This window comes from Rhinoraja longicauda, chromosome 9 (assembly GCF_053455715.1).
Source record: "Rhinoraja longicauda isolate Sanriku21f chromosome 9, sRhiLon1.1, whole genome shotgun sequence".
In the NCBI taxonomy this organism is placed as follows: Eukaryota; Metazoa; Chordata; class Chondrichthyes; order Rajiformes; family Arhynchobatidae; genus Rhinoraja; species Rhinoraja longicauda.
In genome coordinates this window covers 40,058,811-40,073,199 of record NC_135961.1, presented here as the reverse complement: position 1 = coordinate 40,073,199, position 14,389 = coordinate 40,058,811, and the positions used below count along the sequence as shown (strand labels likewise).

General features: G+C 44.9%; 1 protein-coding gene across 7 annotated transcripts in view; it reads right to left on the bottom strand.

The window, feature by feature from the left end:
* The window catches only part of LOC144596644 (ribosome-binding protein 1-like), a 70,151-nt gene extending 56,280 nt beyond the window's left edge, over positions 1–13,871 (bottom strand). For 4 of the 7 annotated variants that reach the window (XM_078405232.1, XM_078405233.1, XM_078405238.1 and 1 more), the window contains exon 1: positions 13,687–13,871. The gene's annotated coding sequence lies outside the window, so the exon portion shown is untranslated. The remainder of the gene's footprint in view (positions 1–13,686) is intronic. The other 3 variants (XM_078405235.1, XM_078405236.1, XM_078405237.1) reach the window with 1 other exon arrangement.
* Between the last annotated feature and the right edge of the window lie 518 nt (positions 13,872–14,389).

The window sequence follows — 14,389 nt, the reverse complement described above, 5'->3', positions numbered from 1 at the left end:
GCTGAGTGGCCTATTCTTGCTTGTAATCCATATGTTTTGTAAGGAAGTTAAAGAGAACCAGTACTCGCCCAGACTGACCCAAATACCTTCCCATTTTGTTAACCTGTAAGTGAAGGAGCAAGTCACACAGTTCACACTGAGTAGTTGGACTGCAGAAGGAGAAAGCAGCCACTATCGATGGCGACTCAGACCAACTAAGCAGGAGGCCATACAGCCCCTGCTTTTCCAAAAGCAACGCCTCTTAGTTGGAATTTTAACAGAGCAGTAAAAATTGCAAATACTTCCCTTTCCTGGTCGGCTTTGAGACGGGTTTGTGCACATCATAAAAGAGGAGATTTTGTAATCACGTTTTAGATAGGTTACCTACTGTTTCCAATGTCTTAAATTTCAGCCACTGCTGAAGTACGGAAGGACTTGCTAAAATTAACCACTAAACAGTCTTTGTATAATTGCCAGTTACCTCACCGCTTAGCGTGTTAATCCCTGCCTTTCTTGCCTGAAGGATTCCAGATTGGGTGGAGTAAGAAAATAACTGCAGATGCTGGTACAAATCGAAGGTATTTATTCACAAAGTGCTGGAGTAACTCAGCCGGTCAGGCAGCATCTCAGGAGAGAAAGAATGGGTGACGTTTCGGGTCAAGACCCTTCTTCAGACTGATGTCATGAGGGCGGGACAAAGGAAAGATATAGGTGGAGACAGGAAGACAGTGGGAGATCTGGGAAGGGGAGGGGAAGAGAGGGACAGAGGAACTATCTAAAGTTGGAAAAGTCAATGTTCATACCACTGGGCTGCAAGCTACCCAGGCGAAATATGAGGTGCTGTTCCTCCAATTTCCGGTGGGCCTCACTATGGCACTGGAGGAGGCCCATGACAGAAAGGTCAGACTGGGAACGGGAGGGGGAGTTGAAGTGCTCAGCCACCGGGAGATCTAGTTGGTTAAGGCGGACTGAGCGAAGGTGAAGCGATTGCCGAGCCTGCGTTTGGTTTCGCCGATGTAAAGAAGTTGACATCTAGAGCAGCGGATGCAATAGATGAGGTTGGAGGAGGTGCAGGTGAACCTCTGTCTCACCTGGAAAGACCAGATTGGGCACAGGCAACCTACAAAGCTACTTTACAGCTGAAAAGTTCTGGGTCAGACTAGGATGTGGGTGGAGGGAGAGCAAGCAAGTGAAAGGGAGAAGGTGGAGGCGAGAGAAGGAGGAGCAGGCATAAGAGAGATACAAAGAGAGTGATTTCTCACACCACTTATGCATCGCTCTGCTTAACATTTAGACAAAGGTCATCAAAGTAGCTGCATGTGCGAATCTGCAGGCGGGAGAAACCAGAGACTAATGCGGTCCAATGGTGCACTCCCTGAAAACCTCCCTGACCTCCAGGTTCAAGAACAACTTCTATCCAGCAACCATCAGACTCTTGAACACTACACAACACGAACCTCAGCAACTATGATTTTCTATGGACTATGTCTTGGTTGCACTGCAGACTTGGGGTTTGCGTATTTATGATTACCTTGTATTACTTTTCTTTTTTTATTTTCTTCTATTCCCCCCCTCATTCCCCTCTCCCCTTCCATCCATCTTGCCTTACATTCCACTCCTACTCATCTTTCTTGATTCAATGCCTTTTTGTCTCCTTTTCTCCTCTAGCTCTTGTCACAAGGAGCTTCTTCAAGGACCCACACCACCCTGGCCACACTTTCATTTCACTCCTGCCATCAGCAAGGTGGTACAGGAGTCTGAACATTGAACACCAGCTTCAGGAACAGCTTATTCCCAACAACCATTCGGTTCTTGAACACTACAAACACCAACTAAACTTCGAACTACAAACTGCCGTGGTCACACGTTTGACTTCAGGCTTTTGCTCTGTTTACACTTTTCTTGAATGTTTTTATTTATTGAACGTTTTTATTGTTTGCTTCCAGTTATCTATTAACTACAGTATTTACAGACTTATTGTACAACTGCAAGTAAGAATTTAATTGTTCCGTTTCGATACATCTGACACTCTTGATTTACTCCACCCATCTGCCTATCACCCCTGTTCACCTATATCCACCTATCACTTGCCAGGGTTTGCCCCATCCCACCTCTCTATTCCAGCGTTTTCCTCCCTGCTCCATTAGTCTGAAGTGTCCCAACCAAAATGTTATCTCTCCATTCCCTCCACAAATGCTGCCTGACCCATTGAGTTCCTCCAGCACTTTGTTTTGCTCAGGATTTTAACATCTGCAGTCCTTGTGTCACCAAATGCTTCTGCAAGACGTTGGTGAGGCCACATCGGAGGACTGGGTTCAATTTTGGTCACCATGTTATAGGAAGGACATCGTTAAACTGGAAAGAGTGCAGAGATTTACGAGGATGTTGCCAAGTATCGAGGGCCTGAGCTATAGGGAGAGGTTGGGTAGGCTAGAACTTTATTCCTTGGAGCGCAGGAGGTTGCAGGGTGATCTTATTGTATTTTACCTAGAGTAGGAGAAACACAAACCAGAGGGCATATGCTTACGGTGAGAGGTGCAAATTTAATAGCAACCCAAGGGGCAACTTTTCACAGAAGGTGGTGGGTATATGGAACAAGGTACCAGGAGAGGTAGTTGACACAGGCACAATGACAACATCTAAAAGACATTTGGACAGGTTCATGGATAGGAAAGGTTTAGAAGGATAGAGGCCAAACACAGGCAGGTGGGCCTTGTGTAGATGGTGCATCATGGTTGGCATGGGCAAGCTGGGACGAAGGGCCAGTTTCTGTGCTGTATGATTCTATTCAGCTCTGCACTGAAGCACCAACTGCAGTATTTTGTTGGCCAAAAATTTATTTGAGAATTTATCCCAGTGGCAAAAATCCAGAGATTTTTCTTTTCTTCTTCTGTTGCTAAAAAGTTGAAGGCTCAGAAATAAAACAACCAATCTCCTTCCGTTAGAGGGTCAAGGTATAAAATGGAGAGAAACCGGTAACCCAGTGTGCTTCGAATGTTCCAAATGCCTGGTCATATTTTCTGAGGTACGTGCACAGCCAAGAGTAGGAGTCCAAATAATCCCAGCTAATCGAAGCCGAGAGCTTTGGGTGAATGACACCAACTCACCTCCAGGTCAGCACATTGAGGTCAAAGTCAGGATGAACCAGCCTGGGCTGGTTCTGCACACCAGTAGACAAGTAGCTGCCACTGTCAAAACAACCAGAGAGAAATAAGAATCCGAGGGGTAACTTTTTCCACATAAAGGCTGGTGGGTGTATGGAACAAGCTGCCAGAGGAGATTGTTGAGGCTGGGACTATCCCAACATTTAAGAAAAAGTTGGACAGGTACATGGATAGGACATTTGGAGGGATATGGACCAAGCGCAGGCAGCTGGGACTAGTGTAGCTGGGACATGTTGGCCGGTGTGGGCAAGTTGGGTCGAAGGGCCTGTTTCCACACTGTATCACTCTATGACTAGCTGGAGACTGAAAAGGCAGGAATCTTGAGCAAAATACAAAGTGCTGGAGTAACTCAGAGTCAGGCAACATTTGTGGAAGGAATGGACAGACGATGTTTTTGGCTGAATCCCAGGCTAACCACATAGACATCTGTGGAATGTGGCAAGGTTTGCACGCTATGAAGGGTTACAAAGCAAAGACAGCCAGTATTGCTGGCAACAATGGGTCCCTCCCCAATGACTTCAATACATTCTACGCTTGCTTTGAACAGGTCAGTGGAACAACATCCGCCCTGTCAGTCTCGGGTGTGCCTGTACCCATAGTTACTGCGCCTGACACAAGATTGGCCTTCCCGAGAGTGAACCCATGAAAAGCAACTGGCCCGGATGGAGCCACCAGTCACAACACCAGGACCTGGGCAGATGAGCTGGCAGAGGTATACACAGACATCTTTAACCTCTCACTACTCCTTTCAGAGGTCTCCACCTGCTTCAAGAAGACCACTATAATCCCAGTGCCAAAGAAAAGTAAGGTGGCTTGCCTTAATGACTGCTGTCCATTGGCCCTGACATCCAGTGCTCGAGAGACTGGTGATGATACCCATTAACTCCAGCCTCCCAGCCAGCCTTGATCCACAGCAGTTTGGTTACCGTTGCAACAGATCTACAGCAGATGCCACCTCCCTAACCCTAAACTAACCTCTGGAACACCTGGACATCAAGCATTCCTACTTATTGACTATACCTCTGCCTTCAACACCAGAGTCCCATCCAAACTTGTATCCAACCTCTTGAACTTAGGAATCAGCACTCCCCTATGTCACTGGATCCTCGTCTTTCTGACACACAGACCTCAATCAGTGAGGATAGTTGACAACACTTCCTCCACAATATGTTCAACACCAGTGCCCTGCAAAGATGCGATCTCGGCCCCCTACTATGCACCCAATACACTCACAACCGTGCGGCCAAATTCAACTCTATGCATCGACAAATTTGCAGATGACACTGCTGTGGTGGGCCGGATCATGAACAATGACAGAAGGAGGTCGAGAACTTTGTGGCATGGTATCAGAACAATAACCTCTCCCTCAATGTCAGCAAGACGAAGGAGTTGATCATCGACTGCAGGAAACATGGAATATACGCCCCAGTCTGCATCAATGATGCTGAAGTGGAAATGGATGACAGCTTCAGATTCTGAACGTGACCAATTTGTCCTGGACCAACCACATTGACACTACAGCCTAGAAAGGCCTTACTTCCTCAAACGGCTAAAGAAGGCTAGGAGTCATATCCTCCATTGGCTCTACAATTTCTACAGATGCACCACAGAAAGCATCCTATAAGGATGCATAACAGCTTAGTTTGGCCACTGCTCTGTCCAGGACCGCAAGAAACTGTAGATAGTTGTGAACACAGCCCAGTCCTTCACATGGACCTACTTCCCCTTCAACTCCATCTAGGCCACGTTGCCTTGCGAAAGCAGTCAACATAATGCAGGCACATTCATTACCCAATCATCCCCCGATCATTCCCTCTTCTCCCCAGTCCCATCAGGATGAAGGTAGAAAGCTTGAAACTGTGCACCACCAGATTCAAGATCACCCTCTTCTCCAGTTATCAGACTTTTGAATGGATCTCTCGTATGCCAAGGATGAATGCCCGATCTTCCTATCTACCTCATTACAGCCCTTGCATTCTTTATCTGCTCTTTCTCAGCAGCTCTTTCTGCATTGTTTATTTTCTCTTTTGCTCTACTTGACATACCGCGTACGGTATGATTTTGCAGGATAGAACGCAAAACAAGTTATTTACTACTTAATTTAAAGTTTAGAGATGTAGTATGGAAACAAGCCCTTCACACTAGTTCTATGTTATCCCACTTTCTCATCCACTCCCTACCCACTGGGAGAAATTTACAGAAGCCAATTAACCTACAAACCTGCATATCTTTGGGATGTGGGAGGAGTACCCGATGGGAACCCACATGTCACAGGGAGAACGTGCACACTCCACACAGACAGCACCCGAGGCCAGGATGGAACCTGGGGTCTCTGGCGTTGTGTGGCAGCGGCTCTACCAGCTGCATTATTGTGTCGTCCATGTAGGTATATGTGACAATAATAGACCAATACCAACAATAACCCCATTCTCCTGCCTTGATTTAAATTCTTTTAAATTGACACTAGTAATGCAAGTGTAGGAAATGTATTTTCTTTTCACCCAATTTCAAGAGAATTGAGCATCTTTGCCGAGCCTCTGTATTGCAAACAGGGAAAGGGGATCTCTTAAGCACTCTTTGGAATATTAAAATCAGCCAGCCACGATGTTATTGAAGTACAAGTTGAGGGGCTGAGTGTCTACTCTTGCTCCACCAGAGGCTGAGGGGAGACCTGATATACTTATATCAGATGATGAGAGGCATAGACAGAACCTTTTTTTCCCCAGGGTAGAAATATCAAAGACTAAAGGGCATAGGTGAGAGGGGGGATGTTTTAATGGAGATGTACTGGGCAAGGTTTTTTTTTTTAAAGCAGAGGGCAATGGGTGTATTGAATGCGCTGCTGGGGGTGGTGTGGAGGAAGATACGGTAGTGGCATTTAAGAGAATTTTAGATAGGCATGTGGCTATGAATGGAGGAATATGGATCAGATTTGTTTATTTTAGCATCATGTTCAGTACCCCTATTGTGGACTGAAGGGCCTGTTCCTATGCTGTAGGTTCTAATTCTAATTCACATCCATTCTGGGTAAAAGGGTCAACGTATGAGATCAACTTGTATTCACTTGAGTTTAGAAACTTTAAAGAGCTAATTTAAGGGTGTTGGTTAAAATGCTTAAATATGCGTTGACAGGTTGGATGGAGAATGTTTGCTCAGGGAAAGGTCAGGACAAAGCAAGGCATCCTTAAATTAAATCACTCAGGGCTAATCTTAGGAAGAACTTCAACCAAAGAATCGTGGGAATCTCCTCCCTAACCCGTTGGAACCAAGTGAAGCAAGCTGGTCTTAATAAAGGGATTGATAAATTTTGGTCAATCAAGATACAAAGATTATAATAGAATCAAGGGATATGGGGGGGAAAAAAGATCAGGAACAGGGTACTGATTTTGGATGATCAGCCATGATCCATATTGAATGGCAGTGCCGACTCCTGCATCTATTTTCATTGTGTCTATGTTTTTATTAAGGAATGTGGAACTTGGGGAAAAATGGATCAACCAAGGACCAGTTTCAGCCCAGTCACTCCTTCTCCCTCCCATCAGGTAAGAGGTAGAGAAGAGTGAAAATGCACACATCCAGATTCAGGGACAATTTTTTCCCCAACTGTTATCAGGCAACTGAGACCTCCCATCACCAACTAGAGAGCAGTCCTGACCGCCCATCTTACTCAATGGAGACCTTTAAACCATCTTTAATCGGACTTTACTTTGCACTAAACATTATACCCTTTATCATGCATCTGTACACTGTAGATCGTTTGATTATATTCATGTATAGCCTTTCCACTGACTGGATAACACACAAAAGCGCTTTTCACTGTACCTCGGTTCACATGACAATAATAAAATAAACTACCATGATTTAACCAGTGGATGAACCACTGCAGTGGCCCACTCTCATTCCTAATGCTGTCAGTGTATTTATTTTTAACGGAAGTTGTTGCAACAACTTCCAACAACCCATGAACTTCACACAGCAAACACGAAGCAACAGTAGAAATCAGAATGTTCAAATGCAGCCCCTCATCCCTGGTGCGTAATTCCAAAAGATCTTTGACCACTGTGGCACTTTCCTGCATTAACCCATGTCCCAAGATTCCCAAATACCCTGGCCTAAACTCAGCAATCTTACTCCTGCTCTTGCTGTGTCTCTTGGATAGAGAATTCTATCCACTGCCCTCTGGATGAAGTAATTTCTTCTCCTCTCAAGTAATCTTCAATGGTACTTTGTTGCCACATACACCTTGATACAGTGAAATTCCTTTTTTTACATAGTTCAATAAAAGTTTTACTATACATAGGCTCAATCATAATTAAGAACAAGAGCATAGGAATAGTAGCTTACACAAGGCAGTTCATAGTGTCACCACATTTCCTGTACCATCTTGCAAAGGTGTATGGAATCATGTGGGACAGATCGGGTGAATGCACAGTCTTTTACCCACTGTGGGGAATGACGAACCAGAGGACATAAGTTTAAAGTGAGAGGAAAGATTTAATAGGAACACAGAGGATGGTGGATATATGGAACGAGCTGCCAGAGGAGGTAGTTAAGACAGGTATAATAAGAACATTTAAAAGATATTTGGACAGGTACATGGATAGGAAAGGTTCAGAAGGATATGGACCAAATGCAGGAAAATGGAACTAGCTTAAATAGGCATTTTGGCCAGTATGGATGAGTTGGGCTGAAGGGCCTGTTTTGTGGCTCTACTCCTCAGCATTACCCTTCCCCCCACACCACCTGTACTATGCAAAACAATAGTATATCACTAATTTACAGAGCAGAGGATATCCATCTAGTATCATAGCATCAATTTTAAAATAATATTAGCTCAATATTATCATATTGGTGTTTATGGGGATTATGTGGGCAAATTTCCGTGCAAGACATCAGAGAATGAACCACAAAAGTAGTTCCTGGCTGCAAAGTGGATTTCAATTCTGACAGCTCTGTCTTTATAGAAATCCAGGTTTTCCTTTTACTGCAACGTAGGGAGCTTGCTTTTCACCAAATTAAACTCCAAGGACATTTTATGGAAGTTCTACAACATGTTCTATGTATGACTATCTGTCTGGAGTTTTGAGTTTGACACCGATTTGTTATTTTGTAGTACAACTAAAACTCTGACGAGCTCTGCGGACTGGAAAACACAGCGGTGGGTTCAGGGTATTTCTCAAGCTGATTTGCCCCATGGAATCAGAAGCAACTCACTCATCTCCTCTTCTAACCCTACACTGAGAATACAAGGAACTGCAGATGCTGGATTACAAAACAAGACACAAAGTGTCATACAACATGGAAGCAGGCCCTTCGGTCCAACTTTCCCACACCAACCAACATGCCCCATCCACACTACCTGCCTGTGTTTGGCCCATATCTCTCTAAACCTTTCCGATCTATGCACCCACCTAACTGTTTCTTAAACATTGTGATAGTATCTGCCTCAACTACCTCCTCCGACAGCTCATTCCATACTAACCACCCATTGTGTAAAAGGTTTCCCCATAGATTCCTATTAAATATTTCTCCCCTCACCTTAAACCTCTGGCTCAGGTTCTCCATTCCCATACTCTGGATAAAAGACTGTGCGCATTTACCCTATCTATTCCTCTCATGATCTTATACACCTCTGTAAGATCACCCCATCCTCCTGCACTAAGAAATAAGGCCTGGCCTGCTTAACCTCTGTTGAATTAACTCAGCGAGTCAGGCTAGAGAACAGACAAGTGACGTTTTGATCGGAATCCTTCTTCAAACTGATTTGTGGCGGGGGGCGAGAGGAAGGGCACGACAAAGCCTGGCAATTAATAGATTGATACATGTGAGGGAGGGTTTTGATAGGCAGATGGTTGGACAAAGGCCAGAGATGAAAAGAGGTTCACATGCACCTCCTCTAGCCCAGTCTACTGCATCCACGATCAGATTGTAGAAGGGCCCCCAACCTGAAACGTCACTTAGCCATGTTCTCCAGGGATGCTGCCTGACCCACTGAGTTACTCCAGCACTTTGTGTCCTTTTGTACAAACCAGCACCTGCAACTCCTTGTTTCTACAGGACAGATTTATATTGTGGCGCAGCAAATAGTGTTGCTGCCTTCAGTTTGATACTGACTTCTCGCACTCTGTGTGGAGTTTGCACATTCTCTCCTGTGACTGCATAGGGACTTTCCTCCCAGGGCTCCTAACAGGTGGTAAAGCAAGCAGCTGCTGTAGATTACCCCGTGAGGGTGGATGGTAGGTGGAATCGGGGAGGGGAGCTGTTGCAGGAAAACATGCAAGGGAAGAGTATTCGTGGGATTGCTCTGAGTGCTTCACAGACTCAATGGACCAAATGGCACACAGAATGTGGGGTAAACAAAATTAGATCAGTGAAGCGTGTGGCTGATGGTCAGCATGGACTGGGTGAGCTGAAGAGTCTATTTTCTGTGCAGTATGATTCCATGAAGAACAATGGAGGACCCGGCGTGGGGAGACCGGCATGAGAACAAAGGGGGACCCCAATGTTGGGCGGGGGGTCACTAGTTTTAGAATCCTCTGCCCGGGGGATAAACCTGCATTTGTTTAGTTGTTCATTCAGATTAAGGCCCTGTGCACATGGCAGCTCGCCAACAGTCGCTTGTCTTTTTCTTTTTCCCCTCTTTTAATTTAATTTTAATTTCAAGTTTTTGTCTATCTTGTATGTTGGCAGACCAACAGACCAATTTCCCTCCTGGGATGAATAAAGTTCTATCATATTGTAAGAAAGTACAAGAACACTGTCCAGCAGGTCAACTGGGAAGAACATCCATGGTTAAGAACATGGAACAGTAAAGCACAGGAACAGGCATTTCACCCATAATGTCTGTGCTGAACATGATGCCGAGTTAAACTAATCTCCTCTGCCCATACATGATCCATTTCCCAACATTCCCTGTATATCCATATGCCTATCTAAAAGCCTCTTAAACACCACTATCATATCTGCCTCCACCATTACTCCTGACAGCACATACCAGTCACCCACAACTCTGTGTAAAAAAAACAACTTGTTCCACACATCACCGTTAAACTTTGCCCCTCTCACCTTAGTCTTCATAATTTTATACACCATCAGGTCCCCACTGAATGTTCTGGAGAAGATTCAAGACTCTAATGTTCTAGAGAAAACAATCCAAGTTTATCCAATACTGCCTTATAACTAATACCCTCTCATCCAGGCCACGGAAAAGTAGCCAACATAATCAAAGACTGGTCCCACCCCAGTCATTCCATCTCCCTGCTCCCATCCAGCTAACGGTACTGAAGCTTCAAAGTGTGCACCACTAGACTCAGCAACACCCTCTGTCATCAGGGTTCTGAATGGTCCTTCCATAAGGTAGGTTACTGTCCGATTCAGGAACCATTAAAGAATTAAATATTTCCAATAAATTAAATACAAATGATAAAGGGACCATTGAACCTCTCCCCCATTGCAAACATGGACTTTGTCTAAGGAACTGATGCGTTTCAATGTGCTACAAATGCTAAGAACTTTCTATTATACTTGAGTTTGAACTGACTGTATCTATGTATGGTATACCTGATCTGCTTGGATAGCATGTCAAACGTGCGGCACGGTGGCGCAGCGGTAGAGTTGCTGCCTTACAGCGAATGCAGCGCTGGAGACTCAAGTTCGATCCTGACTACGGGCGCCGTCCGTACGGAGTTTGTACGTTTTCTCCGAGATCTTCGGTTTCCTCCCACACTCCAAAGACGTACAGGTATGTAGGTTAATTGACTGGGTAAATGTAAAAATGATCCCTAGTGTGTGTAGGATAGTGTGAATGTGCGGGGGATCACTGGGCGGCGCTGACTCGGTGGGCCGAAGGGCCTGTTTCCACGCTGTATCTCTAAATCTAAATCTAAAAATCAAACAAAGCTTTTCACTGTAACTAGGTGCATGTGACAATAATAAACCCAAAGCTCTTCTGCAAGCTTCCACATCCTTCCTCTAATGGGAGCGACCAGAACCGTACCCAATATGTCTGCACTCTTGCTGGTTAAAGGCTGCGAGGTTGGAGATATTCGCTGCAAAGAAGTGAGAAGAAGGGAAAGAGGTTTCTCCACTCTAAAATCAAAAGCAGCTGAATTTAAACCATGAATTTCACAACCCAAAAATCCCAAAAGCATATTCCATGTTCAAAATATTTAATTCTGTAGTCACATTTCAGCAGTCAAGCTCCTCTAGTGAAGTTGATTGAAAGTTCAATATTGGCCAGGCCACAGAGAAAGCAATTCAATCTTCTTTGAAATGGCAGCCTTTTCACGCAGGGATGACAGAATGACATAGCGGGTAAAGCCGCTGCCTCACAGCACCAGAGACTCCGGGTTCAAACCTGACCTTGTGTGCTGTCTGTGTGGAGTTTGCATGTTCTCCCTGCGATTGTTCAAGATTCTTCCAGGTGCTCTGGGTTCTTCCCACATCCCAAAGACATGCGGGTTGGTAAGTGAATTGGCTGCTGTAAAATGCCCCTAGTGCATTGGTGAATGTGTGGGAGCCAACGAGAATATAGGGAGACAAACACCACAATCCCATCTGCTTCCACCACAACTTCTGGCAACCCCGCTTATGGTTGTTATGGTTTATTATTGTTACATGTACCAACGTTCAGTGAAAAGCCTTGTTTTGCATTCAATCTAATCAAACATTACATAAATACAATCAAAATTCCAATTCAGGCAGGTGAGACATCTTGGGGCATCTTGGTCAGCACGGGCAAGTTGGGCCAAAGAGCCTGTTTCCATGCTGAATGATTCAATATCGGTTGCGCTCCTGCAAGTAGGAATTTCATTGTTCCGTTGTGGGACATACGACAATAAAGCACAGAATGTGGAAACAAAGAATGCAGATGCTGGTAAATACACAAAGGGCGACAATTTGCTGGAGTAACACAGCAAGTCAGGCAGCATCTCTGGAGAACATGGATAGGCGAAGTTTCAGGTCTGAAGAAGGGTATCAACCCCAAATGTCACCTATCATGTTCTCCAGAGATGCTGCCAGGCCCGCTGAGTTACTCCAGCAATTTGTGTCCTTTTGACAATTAAACACTCTTGATTCTCTATGACAAACTCACGTTTAAGTACTCTCCAAAGAGGGAATTAAACTGAGACTATGTAATAAAATGTAGCTTCTCCTTCCCATCTCTGCACCAACAAAAAAAAATTAAATGCTTGTTGCTTTTGCTTGCAGTTTATAATAAGCAGAGATAGAGAATTGAACACCGGCGTTAGGACCACGCGATCGCGCTCTCTCTGCGCTAGATCCTGGTGACACGGTATTAAGCAAGATGAGGCAGTTCCTGAGTGGTCAGATTTCAGCGCCGGATCGACAGTGTTTAAGAAAGCCAACGTGTACACACATTCCTCAGTCTGCCCCCTCGCAAACCGTTAGTTGCTGAAAATAACTGCTGCACAATATGCCCCTCCTCCTTTTTTATATGAAAAAAGAGACAATCTTATAAAGTCTAAATACATGGATAAAAGGAGAGAGGAGTTAAAAAACAAAAGATACTTATTTTAACGTGGCCTTAGAGAATGAAAGATATTTCTCAATAAAGGTCTCTTTTTTAGGAATGTCAGACTTAAAGTTCAGCTCCAGTTCCCTCTAAACCGACATTTCCAGATGGAGAAGCATTTTTACATTCAAAATAATATCACTACCAGGTGCTATCTTTTAGCTTTCGGCAGATTTTGATTCTCTGAAGCATTCAGAAAGGATCTTTTTTTCCTCAGTAAAGACTCCTTCTGTTTCCAGGCTCTCTCCCCACCACCCCCACCACCCCCACACTCTCCCCTGGACATTGCTGTCGTCCATAAGTCTGGAGCCGTCATATTTATTCCGGACTAAAATGAAATTGAAACAGCAATTCTTAACAGGGTTATTAGCTTTTCCAGAAGTTCGCTGAACGTCACTCTGCACAACTGTCTTCTTGCAAGGTAAATGACTCAAACAGAGGAAAAGTACTGTATCAAACACTACTTCAAAGGGCAAGGTCTATAAAGTTCCGATCTTATATTCTGCAGCCTTCGCTGAAATACCTGCGAGATACAAACATGTAGCATTTGTTCACCTTATTGCATGTTTCAAAACGCGGTGTTTCAACAAAAAGAAAATCAGTTCGGTTTAGGTTTTTTTTAATAATCTGCCCTCAATTCTCCACCCTTCCAGACAAATGCAATTAAAAGTTACTTCTTACAGCTGTTTCACACTGTTGATCTAACCATTTGACAAGTCTTCTCCTTAACCCGTCCACCAATACTTTTCATCCAAGTTTCCACCTCCCGATAAAACATTAAAGACACTGGATTTTTAATTCATTCCCACCCTTCCCCCCTTTGCTCTTCCCTCCTCACCTCGAGTTGAACACGTATGTATTGTATTTAATGCAGAGGAGCCGTTATCATCACTGATATGACCAGTGACAAGGCGGTGAGGAGGGAGGGGGGCAAACAGTGACCCCGAGATACCCCCCAACCCCTTGCAGAGACAGTGCCATGCATTGCTCCCAGTGGAGAATCTTTACCTCTAAACGTGAGCCAAGCCTTGGATCCAGGGGTGTTCAATGCAAATGCAGGCCGTGTGAGGGATGCTTCCTTGTTTTATATCCTTCAAGCCTTTTTCCTTTTCCTTCACCTTCCCGGCTGCTTGTCTGCCTCTCTCCCTCCCTCCCCGCCGATGCTCAGGACGAAGTGAGCTCCAATGCCTTGAAGTCGTGGCACTTCTCTCCTCCAGCGCCTGGCAACCAGCCCACCGTAGCCCCACCCGTCCCGTTCATCGCCGCCCGTCATTGGCCCGACCCTCTCGCTCGGTCCAACCCGCGGCCAATCGGCGGACGGGAGGCGACAATGTGGCCGCTTTGAATTGTGGGGAGTGTAGTTTCATCTCCTGAATTCGAGCTACTTTAGTACAAGGAGCTGCAGATGCTGGTTTACGAGTTCAAGGTAGCATGGATTCCCTTGCTCCCTGTACTACATTTCCCAGCTCGAGTCAATCCTTGCTCCCTCTTTTTAAAGATTTTTTAAAAAAGTGTAATTGTTTCAGCCTTCAACCTGTCCTGGTACTGGCATAGTCTGAAATGTGAAGGCAAGATTCAGATCCCCAGCTTTCAACTGTCACTCGGAGGGAATGACCGATGGTTGCCCTGGTTAAAAAATCTGGAGTTATGAATGAATGCATTCCTCTCAAAAGCATCTTCAGGTTTCCAAATGGACGTGCAGTCAGAACTA